Source organism: Candoia aspera, chromosome 5, assembly GCF_035149785.1.
Source record: "Candoia aspera isolate rCanAsp1 chromosome 5, rCanAsp1.hap2, whole genome shotgun sequence".
NCBI lineage: Eukaryota > Metazoa > Chordata > Lepidosauria > Squamata > Boidae > Candoia > Candoia aspera.
This window is the reverse complement of record NC_086157.1, coordinates 85,350,716-85,359,801: the sequence shown is the minus strand read 5'-3', so window position 1 is coordinate 85,359,801 and position 9,086 is coordinate 85,350,716. Positions and strand designations below refer to the sequence as shown.

At 41.5% G+C, this 9,086-nt stretch overlaps 4 non-coding genes across 4 annotated transcripts; 2 read left to right on the top strand and 2 right to left on the bottom strand.

Annotated features, from left to right (window-relative positions):
• Nucleotides 1–676: 676 nt before the first annotated feature.
• Nucleotides 677–759, top strand: TRNAL-CAG (transfer RNA leucine (anticodon CAG)). Its single transcript has one exon. It is a non-coding gene; the product is annotated as a tRNA-Leu (tRNA).
• A 977-nt stretch (nucleotides 760–1,736) lies between these two features.
• TRNAT-AGU (transfer RNA threonine (anticodon AGU)) lies at nucleotides 1,737–1,810 on the bottom strand. The gene has a single exon. It is a non-coding gene; the product is annotated as a tRNA-Thr (tRNA).
• Nucleotides 1,811–6,142: 4,332 nt separating this feature from the next.
• Nucleotides 6,143–6,216, top strand: TRNAI-AAU (transfer RNA isoleucine (anticodon AAU)). The gene has a single exon. It is a non-coding gene; the product is annotated as a tRNA-Ile (tRNA).
• Nucleotides 6,217–6,522: 306 nt separating this feature from the next.
• Nucleotides 6,523–6,594, bottom strand: TRNAH-GUG (transfer RNA histidin (anticodon GUG)). Its single transcript has one exon. It is a non-coding gene; the product is annotated as a tRNA-His (tRNA).
• Nucleotides 6,595–9,086: the final 2,492 nt, after the last annotated feature.

Sequence of the window (9,086 nt, the reverse complement as noted above, 5' to 3'; positions counted from 1 at the left end):
TAAACAGTGCTGTATAGCATATACATAGATTTAATCTTAAAATGTGGTCCTAGGACCCCTGGGGGTCCCCCAAGACCCTCTCTGGGGCCCCCAAAATCAAAATTATTGGCCAGCCTATGTTCAAAAATAATACACTATTAAAATCCCATCGAAGAATCGTGAAAAGCTGTCGTGGCAGCAAATGCGTCAATTTTAATTTTTAATACAATGAATATAATCCATACAAACAAAAGCTCTTCTGGGGTCCTCTGTAAATTTTAAAAGTGGGAAGGGATCCTGATGGGGAAAAAAGTTTAGAAAAACCTATAGAGCAACTTTTGCATTGGTTCTGAATTTGAAGCTAATACAGAGACAGCCACTGGTAACTTCTTTAATGCTGTCAACTAGACAAGACTATTTAAATGCCTGTCTAAACGTAATAGCCATAAAAAGGTTGGTAAATTTAACTCCTATACAGAATATTCAATGTGAGATTTGAGAAAGTGTTGTGCATGGTAACCCATGCAACAGTAGAAACATGTCAGGAGAACTGAATATATATAAATAGCCTTAGTGAATTAAATGAGACTTGAAGTACTGTATATGACTATGAATGTAAAACAAAGCTTTGGATGTGAAGATGCACCTTCTGTTGTAATTCATTACTAATAATAATTTAGGAAAGACTTTTCCGGGTGTCAGGATGGCCGAGCGGTCTAAGGCGCTGCGTTCAGGTCGCAGTCTCCCCTGGAGGCGTGGGTTCGAATCCCACTTCTGACAATCTTTGCTTTTATTTCCTGCCATGTTAATGCACGTTTCTTGTAAAGAGCCGTCTGTTTTGAAAACGGGAACGTGATCTTCAGCACCTAATTAAAAGCATACACAAGCATGCTCTCTAGGAGCTGGAGGCTAAAAGTTTTTGTGGAAAATAAATAGGTTCGCTTTCTTGTACAGATTTCTTCACGGTTTATGTTCCAAGAAAGCAGCCGCCTCCGTGCAGGAGAGGCGAGGGGTTGAGGGAAAGGACGGAGGCCCCCTCGCGCCGGTTGGCATCGCTTCGTGGGAAGGGGCAGAGATGGAGCCACCATCAGAAGCGCTGGAAATCGACAAAACTTCCGGAGGACAACCTGCACGAGCCACAAGTTTGCAAAGGGGTTCTTGTGAATGCGCTTGTTGGAAAACTTGCTCGCTCTGAAGGCTTCTTCTAGGCTAGGCTCTCTCCTCTTTCATCTTGCGGTTGCTCAAAATTCTCTGGAAAGAATCGTCTTCTACAGAAGCTCCGGTGCCCTTTTGTAACTTCAGACGATCTGTGCTACACCCGACCCCGAAAGGGATGCTAAGGATAGCGGCGCCAGAAAGCAAACCTAGGGCAGGGGCAGCTAAGAGACTAGAAGTTTAGTGTTTAGTTTAGTTTACTTTAGTTTAGTTTAGTTTTTAAGTACGCTGTACTGTAAACTGGCTGTCGTTTCTGCAGATTCCACTAATAGACAAAATGGCAATTTAAATAATCTGCTGAAAATCCAACAGCTTGGAGAAATTAAATAAATTGTGGTGGGTCAAAAATATATATTTCCGCTTTGCCTCATATTGCGTTTTGGATATTTCATCTGATTCTTTTACTGGGCTTCATCTCATTCTTTTTGAACTGAACAACACTTTGCCCTAATATGCAAAAGGAAGTTCTAACTGATGCCGGAAAATGAATAGCAATAGCTGAGTTCAAAACTAACATGCCGCTACTTTGAAATACAGATCATAGGCACCGCTGGGATTCGAACCCAGGATCTCCTGTTTACTAGACAGGCGCTTTAACCAGCTAAGCCACGGCGCCCAAACTTGAGAGGAAATTCGTCCAGGATACCCTCTAAAGAATAAAATCACTTTTTAAGGCAGTTTTGAACAATAGATCAGTAAGTGAACCCAGGAAAATTCTAGCCTGCAGACTAGAGTGGCAAGTCTATTCTAGAACAAGGCAATGGCAAACCACTTGCATACTTATGTCAAGCAGTAGATGGACACAGCCACAAAGCTATCACGAACTGAACTCAAACAAGACTTTATCTTTACACTTTTCAATAAAAAATATCTACAATATTGCTTTTTCTTATCATTTTGACATTTATTAAACTTTGTTGTTGTTGTTTATTTGTTCATTCGCTTCCGACTCTTCGTGACTTCATGGACCAGCCCACGCCAGAGCTTCCTGTCGGTCGTCAACACTCCCAGCTCCCCCAGGGACGGGTCCGTCACCTCTAGAATATCATCCATCCACCTTGCCCTTGGTTGGCCCCTCTTCCTTTTGCCTTCCACTCTCCCTAGCATCAGCATCTTCTCCAGGGTGTCCTATCTTCTCATTGTGTGGCCAAAGTATTTCAGTTTGGCCTTTAATATCATTCCCTCAAGTGAGCAGTCTGGCTTTATTTCCTGGAGGATGGACTGGTTTGATCTTCTTGCAGTCCAAGGCACTCTCAGAGTTTTCCTCCAACACCACAGTTCAAAAGCATCGATCTTCCTTCGCTCAGCCTTCCTTATGGTCCAGCTCTCGCAGCCATATGTTACTATGGGAAACACCATTGCTTTAACTATGTGGACCTTTGTTGTCAGTGTGATGTCTCTGCTTTTGACTATTTTATCGAGATTTGTCATTGCTCTTCTCCCAAGGATTAAGCGTCTTCTGATTTCCTGACTGCAGTCAGCATCTGCAGTAATCGTTGCACCTAGAAATACAAAGTCTTTCACTGCCTCTACGTTTTCTCCCTCTGTGTGCCAGTTATCAATCAAGCTAGTTGCCGTAATCTTGGTTTTTTGAGGTTTAGCTGCAGGCCAGCTTTTGCACTTTCTTCTTTCACCTTCATCATAAGGCTCCTCAGTTCCTCTTTGCTTTCAGCCAACAATCCTTTCCTGAAGTTATTAAACTTACTTCACAAAAATAAATTATGAGCTGATTTTGCTAAAGTCTTGTGTCCCCTTTCAGTGCACAGAATGTAACTAAAACACTTCAGATTTCTCTGCAAACCTAATGTTGGTGGCAGCATCCTTAGTAAAAAAAAAAAAGACAATGTAAAAATCCCTTTTTGGCTTTAAGGAGTCACAAAGAAAACGGTGGCAATGAAAAAGATGAAGTTGTTCAAAGCACAGAGAGCAAGTTAAGATACTGCTTTTCTGCTCCTAATTTTGAGGTGACTCTGTTGGAAAGAAGCTCCAAGTGGCAAAAAATAGAGGTAGTGAGCTCATACAGAGAACATAAGCACCAACCACAGAACAGTAGTCTCAAGCACACACACAAAGTAAAAACTAACTTTTTGCAATATTTTAACTAATATCATTTCAAAGATAGCCTTGTCCTGATATCCTGTCTCAGTTGTTCCTGGATATCTCCACCTTTCTAGAGCAGTGCTTCTCACCCTTGGCAGCTTGGAGATGTGTAGATTTCAACTCCCGGAATTCCCCAACCAGCAAGGGAATTCTGGCTGGGGAATTCTGGAAATTGAAATCCACACATCTTAAAGTTGCCAAGGTTGAGAAATACTGCATTATGCGAAGGCCTAGCTCTCCGGAGAAGACTCTAATGCTGGAAAAGGTGGAGGGAAAGAGAAGAAGAGGACGACCAGCAGCAAGATAACAGCAGCAATGGGTGCACTGTTGGAAGACTAGGTTAGGGCAGGGTTGCAACTAGGGTCTGTGTCACCCAAGGCAAACATGGATTCCGCACCCATTTTGGCGCCCCACCAGCGCAGCACCCAGGGCACATGCCCCGGTTGCCCCCCCCCCCTAGTTGTGGCCCTGGGTTAGGGTCAGATTGTTACATAGAATTTTGGGCTTCATTATTAATAGTTTAATAAAGGTGACATTAGCATTTTAGCATGGCATCCATGCCTCCTTCTGAAGTTTAGGAAACCATGTTTTTCCTTTGAGCCAAAGCCATTTCCTTTGATGTGCAAAAACTGACCTTTTCAGCAACAAAACAATAGGAGTGTATTGTGAAGTCCTTGATTAAAGTTGCAAGTATTAGGAAAGAAACAAACCAGGTGAGAAAGGAGGAGATGCAACATATTTTAAGACATTTTCTCATGTCTAACAAAACTAAGTCTTGATTGCACATCAGTGGCTTTTATTGTTTGATTTGTGGCTTTCTGATGCATCACATATATCGAATGTATGTAATTTATTTATTTCTGTACCCTATATAAAGACTTGACCCACCTTAATAAACACTTTTTGCTTTGCCTGAAGTACTTGTGGTTCATATTGGGAGATGGGGAGCCACTTTGCAAAGGTATTGGGAGTTTCTCAGATTCAAGGACTAGGTTCTTTCCAGCTCCATGCCAACTCCAGCACTTGAGTTCTATGGGCAACAAGACTGTCATGGAGAAAATCTGGGGATAATTACTCCAAGGGGATAATTTGGGCATATCCTGGGGGTAATGGAACAATTTATAATTGTTTTTTATGTGAGTCAGGAATCCAGTTTGGACTGCCACTTCAGAGATGCTTGTCTAAAACAACAGAGTCCAGGGTCTTTTTTGGCAGGGTGCGGGGAGGTAATGACATTATCTGAGACTGGGAAAAAGGGTAATTGAGTGAAACAGTTGAAGAACCATTGGAATAAGTCTTGAAGATTGCCATCTGTTGAGATCCAAAAAGTCTGCTTATACTTTTACTAATGGTTAAAGTGATTATCTGCAAACTATCATATGGGATAAGAACCCCAATATTAATTACAAATACAAAACTGAAAATTACTTAATGAATTAATGAAGGGATTCTTTTATGTACAGTACTGGCATCAGTTTTGACTTGGACTAGTTAACTGAATATCCATCTATTTTCCCAAACTGGTTTATCAAATATATTAAAGCTGGAGTGCATACATATATAATAGAATATCGTTGATGTATAATGTTATATTCTATTTATCACAGCCAGAATTCACAAGGCACACCTAATGTATTTTGTTTGGCTTACTATTTATATACTACTAAAACTCTCCTGTTTTTTTGTGGTAACCTTTAACAAGGTGAAACAGTGCATCATAGGGCAACAGTTTTTGAACCAGGGTACCTCAAATGGGCTACCTTACAGAATGCGTCCAAAATCTGGGACCTATGATTCCCATGGAATTGAAATCTGGCAAATTTTATAAAACATTTTATGACATAATACAAAATATCATAAAACATTTCCTGTGGTCAACTCCTGATGTTTGACTGAGCTATACAGTTCAACACTGGCTACTTTAAAGGCCAATACATCTCTGAATGTATCCCTGAATTTTAAAGAACTTTTCCAATACATTAGAAACTCCGTAATTGTTGAAGGCACTGCGGAATCTGGTAAGGAAATATCTCTAAAATGATTACCCAACGAGTCATGAGTTGTCTAGTATTATCTAAACCTAGACACTGCAGTTTGCATATTGTGCTGTGGTTTATGGCTTATGTGATGTGCAGACTCAGCCAGCAATTCATGGTTAACAAAGTTATGGTCAGAAATGGTCAGATGTTTCATTATAAACAGAAACTGTTTGGAGCTACTGTTATCAAATCTCAATTCCCGCTTCTGCAGTTAGGGCAGAGCTGGGAACACCTCCAGACAGCCATTTCACAATTAAAGTATTCAACTACTGGCTGAAGATCCCATGAATGAACTCAGATAGATCGCATAAGCTGTGTTTTGAAAAACAGACTTTCAACAATCCTCTCGCTTTTGAGCTGTCCAAATTACAAATACCATTTTACAATATGGATTTTCTTTTCAGTTTCCAGTTCAAACAGGACTGAAGGCCATGAATGACTAATGACTAGTCAAATTACTAATAAAAAAACTGAATGAATTGAAATACTTATAAAAAATCAGTTAATGTTGTCAACATCTGTATATTTATTTCGACTTTTTGTTTTTCACAGAAATTGCTTGTGAAACAGCTTGTACAAACTCTTAATTGTCCTTTACAGTGGAAATATGTATATAAAATTTTAGTTTGGGGACATTAATTGGTGTTAAACATATTTATCTAATTAAAATATTTTCTTTCCTAATGAAAAATATGTGTATTAAATAATAATTTGGGAGAATTTAAAACATTTATCTCACAAATTTAAACAGTCTCACTTTAGAATTGATTTTCTGAAAGACGGAAAATTTGGAAGTCGCTTTCGCGTGCGGCCGGTTAGCTCAGTTGGTTAGAGCGTGGTGCTAATAACGCCAAGGTCGCGGGTTCGATCCCCGTACGGGCCAACTGTTTTCCATTTCCTTCGAATGGAATCACGTTTTTGCAACGTTTTCACATTATCCAGTTTTTCTTGCGATGTAATGGAGTTTTTCAGAGATTTCAAACAGCCATCTGTATCAGTCCTCTAACCTCCAACATCTGAATTGTGCATTCTAAATCCTCTAAATGGTCTACTTAATAGGGAAAAAATTCGCATTGTTGCTCCCGCTGGTGAAGGAATCATTATTAGAGAAATAATGAAGTTAATATTACTATGTTCTATTATGTTTATTAAATGGGACATAGAAGACCAAGAAAAATGAAGTAGGATATGCCGTGACTCGGATTCGAACCGAGGTTGCTGCGGCCACAACGCAGAGTACTAACCACTATACGATCACGGCGCGCCACTGAAGAACCGTCGGCAAGCTGGAGAAATTTGCTATATAATAGACTAGCTAAAAGGACAGAGGATGGATGGATAGATGGAAGACAGACAGACATGATTTCCCTGCTGTGAAGCAAATCGAAGGGCTAAACACCAATTAACCACCTCGGATCTTTTTTTTAAAAATCTTATTGAAGCCTATTTGATATTTGTCCCTTCCGAGATACTTCCTCGAAAACTTTTTTTTTAGGTCAATTCAGAGACAGACACATCATCCTGTTCACTTTGTTACCGCAAGTCTGCCAAAAACAAAGCAAAAGAGAGTTAACCAGCAAAGCGAAGCGAAGCGAAGCGAGAGCGAACCAGCCGGCAGGATTCTGCGTCTCCCCACGTGCAGACCCCCGAGCAACCCGACGCCGGGTGAGTGAGCGCGGCCGTTGGAGGAGAGGCAGCCGCCCAGCTTCCTCCTTGCACGTTTCAAGGTCTAGAAGGAAAAAAACCGCCCGTGGCTTCTGAAAGGTATTTTCCTAAACGCGGCCTTTTACATTCGAGTATTAAAACACCAGCGGACAGGATTCAAAATCCTTGTGGTCGAGGGACAGGCTCCGGCAGCTGAGCGCTCGCCCGGCTCGCTGGAGATTATAGGAACTCAGCCCGAGGTTCGGCTCTAGATTTACTGACTCGGAAGCGTAAGCAATGTACTAGAGGAGCATTTGGTTTCGATTACATGGATTTAATACTGAGCATGTCCCCCCACTCTTGTCTGCAGCGGGGTGCGTACAAACTTCCCGTCCTTCGCCGACCTTGTGCTCGTGTTGCCTAGAAACTCAGGCGCCCCGAGCGGAGCTGATAAAAACTTGGTCCCTGAATTTGGGAGAGAGACTAACTTTGCAAAGTGGCTTTCTGCCCACCTGAGAACACGACTCACACAGCAATTCAGGCAAAAGCAAAAGCCTTTGTTGGGGGGGGGGCAAAGCCTTTTGTAGGGTACAGAGACAAATGATACCTACGTTTGGTATACATGATATGTCAGAAAGCAAGTAATCAAACAATAAAAGATGTTGATTACATGTGAGAACTGAACAATAGAAAACAGTGAATCTATATAACATTCCACAAGTGGCAAATTTATGGGTTATGTCACTCCCTTTTCCAGCCGGGTTCGTATCATCTTAAAACTTGCAAGTGTATTCAAGGACTTTCAGAATACGCTATTGTTTAGCTGCTGAAAGGGCTAGTTTTTGCACGTAAAAGAAAGAAAGGGTGTTGGGTAAAAGGAAAACATGGTTTCTTGAACTTGAAAAAAGAAGGCAGGGATGCCATGCTGAAATGCTAATATCACTTTTATTAAAAAGCTACGAATGAAGCCAAAAATTCCAGGTAACACTAGCACCAGCAAGAAAACAGAGAGGACCTCAAGCCAACACTGTAAACAGTTTAAGGGACTTTGAAAAAGCACCTTCCTCGCCTGAATTGAATTCCTGATGCCGCGCAGGCTTTACGATGCCGCAAATTTCATAATACGTTACACTTGCAATGGCTTAACAGCGGGTTCTCAGACCTCGAGATACTGTATCGCCCTAAAACGATGCATGATTATGGGTGGCTCCCCAAGAAGTCCCGGGCAGCAGTTAGGTCGGTCCCGGGGAGCTTCGGCTTCAATTTCACCCTTGCCGTGGAATTTATTGGATGCCTTTGGACCAATCGCTGTCTCTGATCCCCGCCTACTTCCTACCTTGAACGAAGAAACCAGGGCCCTTAGTGTAATTTGCAACTTTGACTGCCGGGAGATGCCCCAAATTAGTTACTGGCTTTTCAAAAAAGAATCATACCCAGGGTTTTTATAGAAGCCAGTCTCCTGGCCCTGGCTTTTGCTTGCCTGGGAGGCTGTAAAGTTTGCCAGTAATGAGAAAGAAATGGAAACAAGGCAAGGTAAATAGGCTTTGGGTTGCCAAAGCTGGGAGAGCACCATTTTCTTTACCCCTAAATGCCAGGGGAAGCCTAACACTGTATACAATGCAGTTCCTAAAAAAACATCTTCAGACCAGGTCAGTGGTACAAACCTCATGGCTATCCCACAAGGCCTCATTTTTGGACATCCCTGCTTATCCATTTTTTGTTTTGTCAATTCTGCCTGACGGAGAGCTCCGAAAACCATGGATGCTTAACAGTCATTTGGATCCCAAGTAATTGATTTTCTTAATGGTATGAGGTGTAACTGAACCCAAGATTTTGTTTACGCTACAGCTATTTAAACTTTGCCCTTATTTGCTGTGTTTATAGTGCCCTATTGGTTACAGAATCATTAGAGTTGGAAGAGCCATTCAGGCCACAAAGTCTAGCTGCCTCTTTGATGCAGAAATACATACAAAAGCATCTCCAGCAGAAGGGCCTCCAGCCACTATTTGAACACACCCAACAAAAGGGAGCACATTATCCTCCTGGAATCAATTCCCCTCTCAAATTGATATTATGGCTAGCATTTTCCCCTCTTATGCAACATTGTTG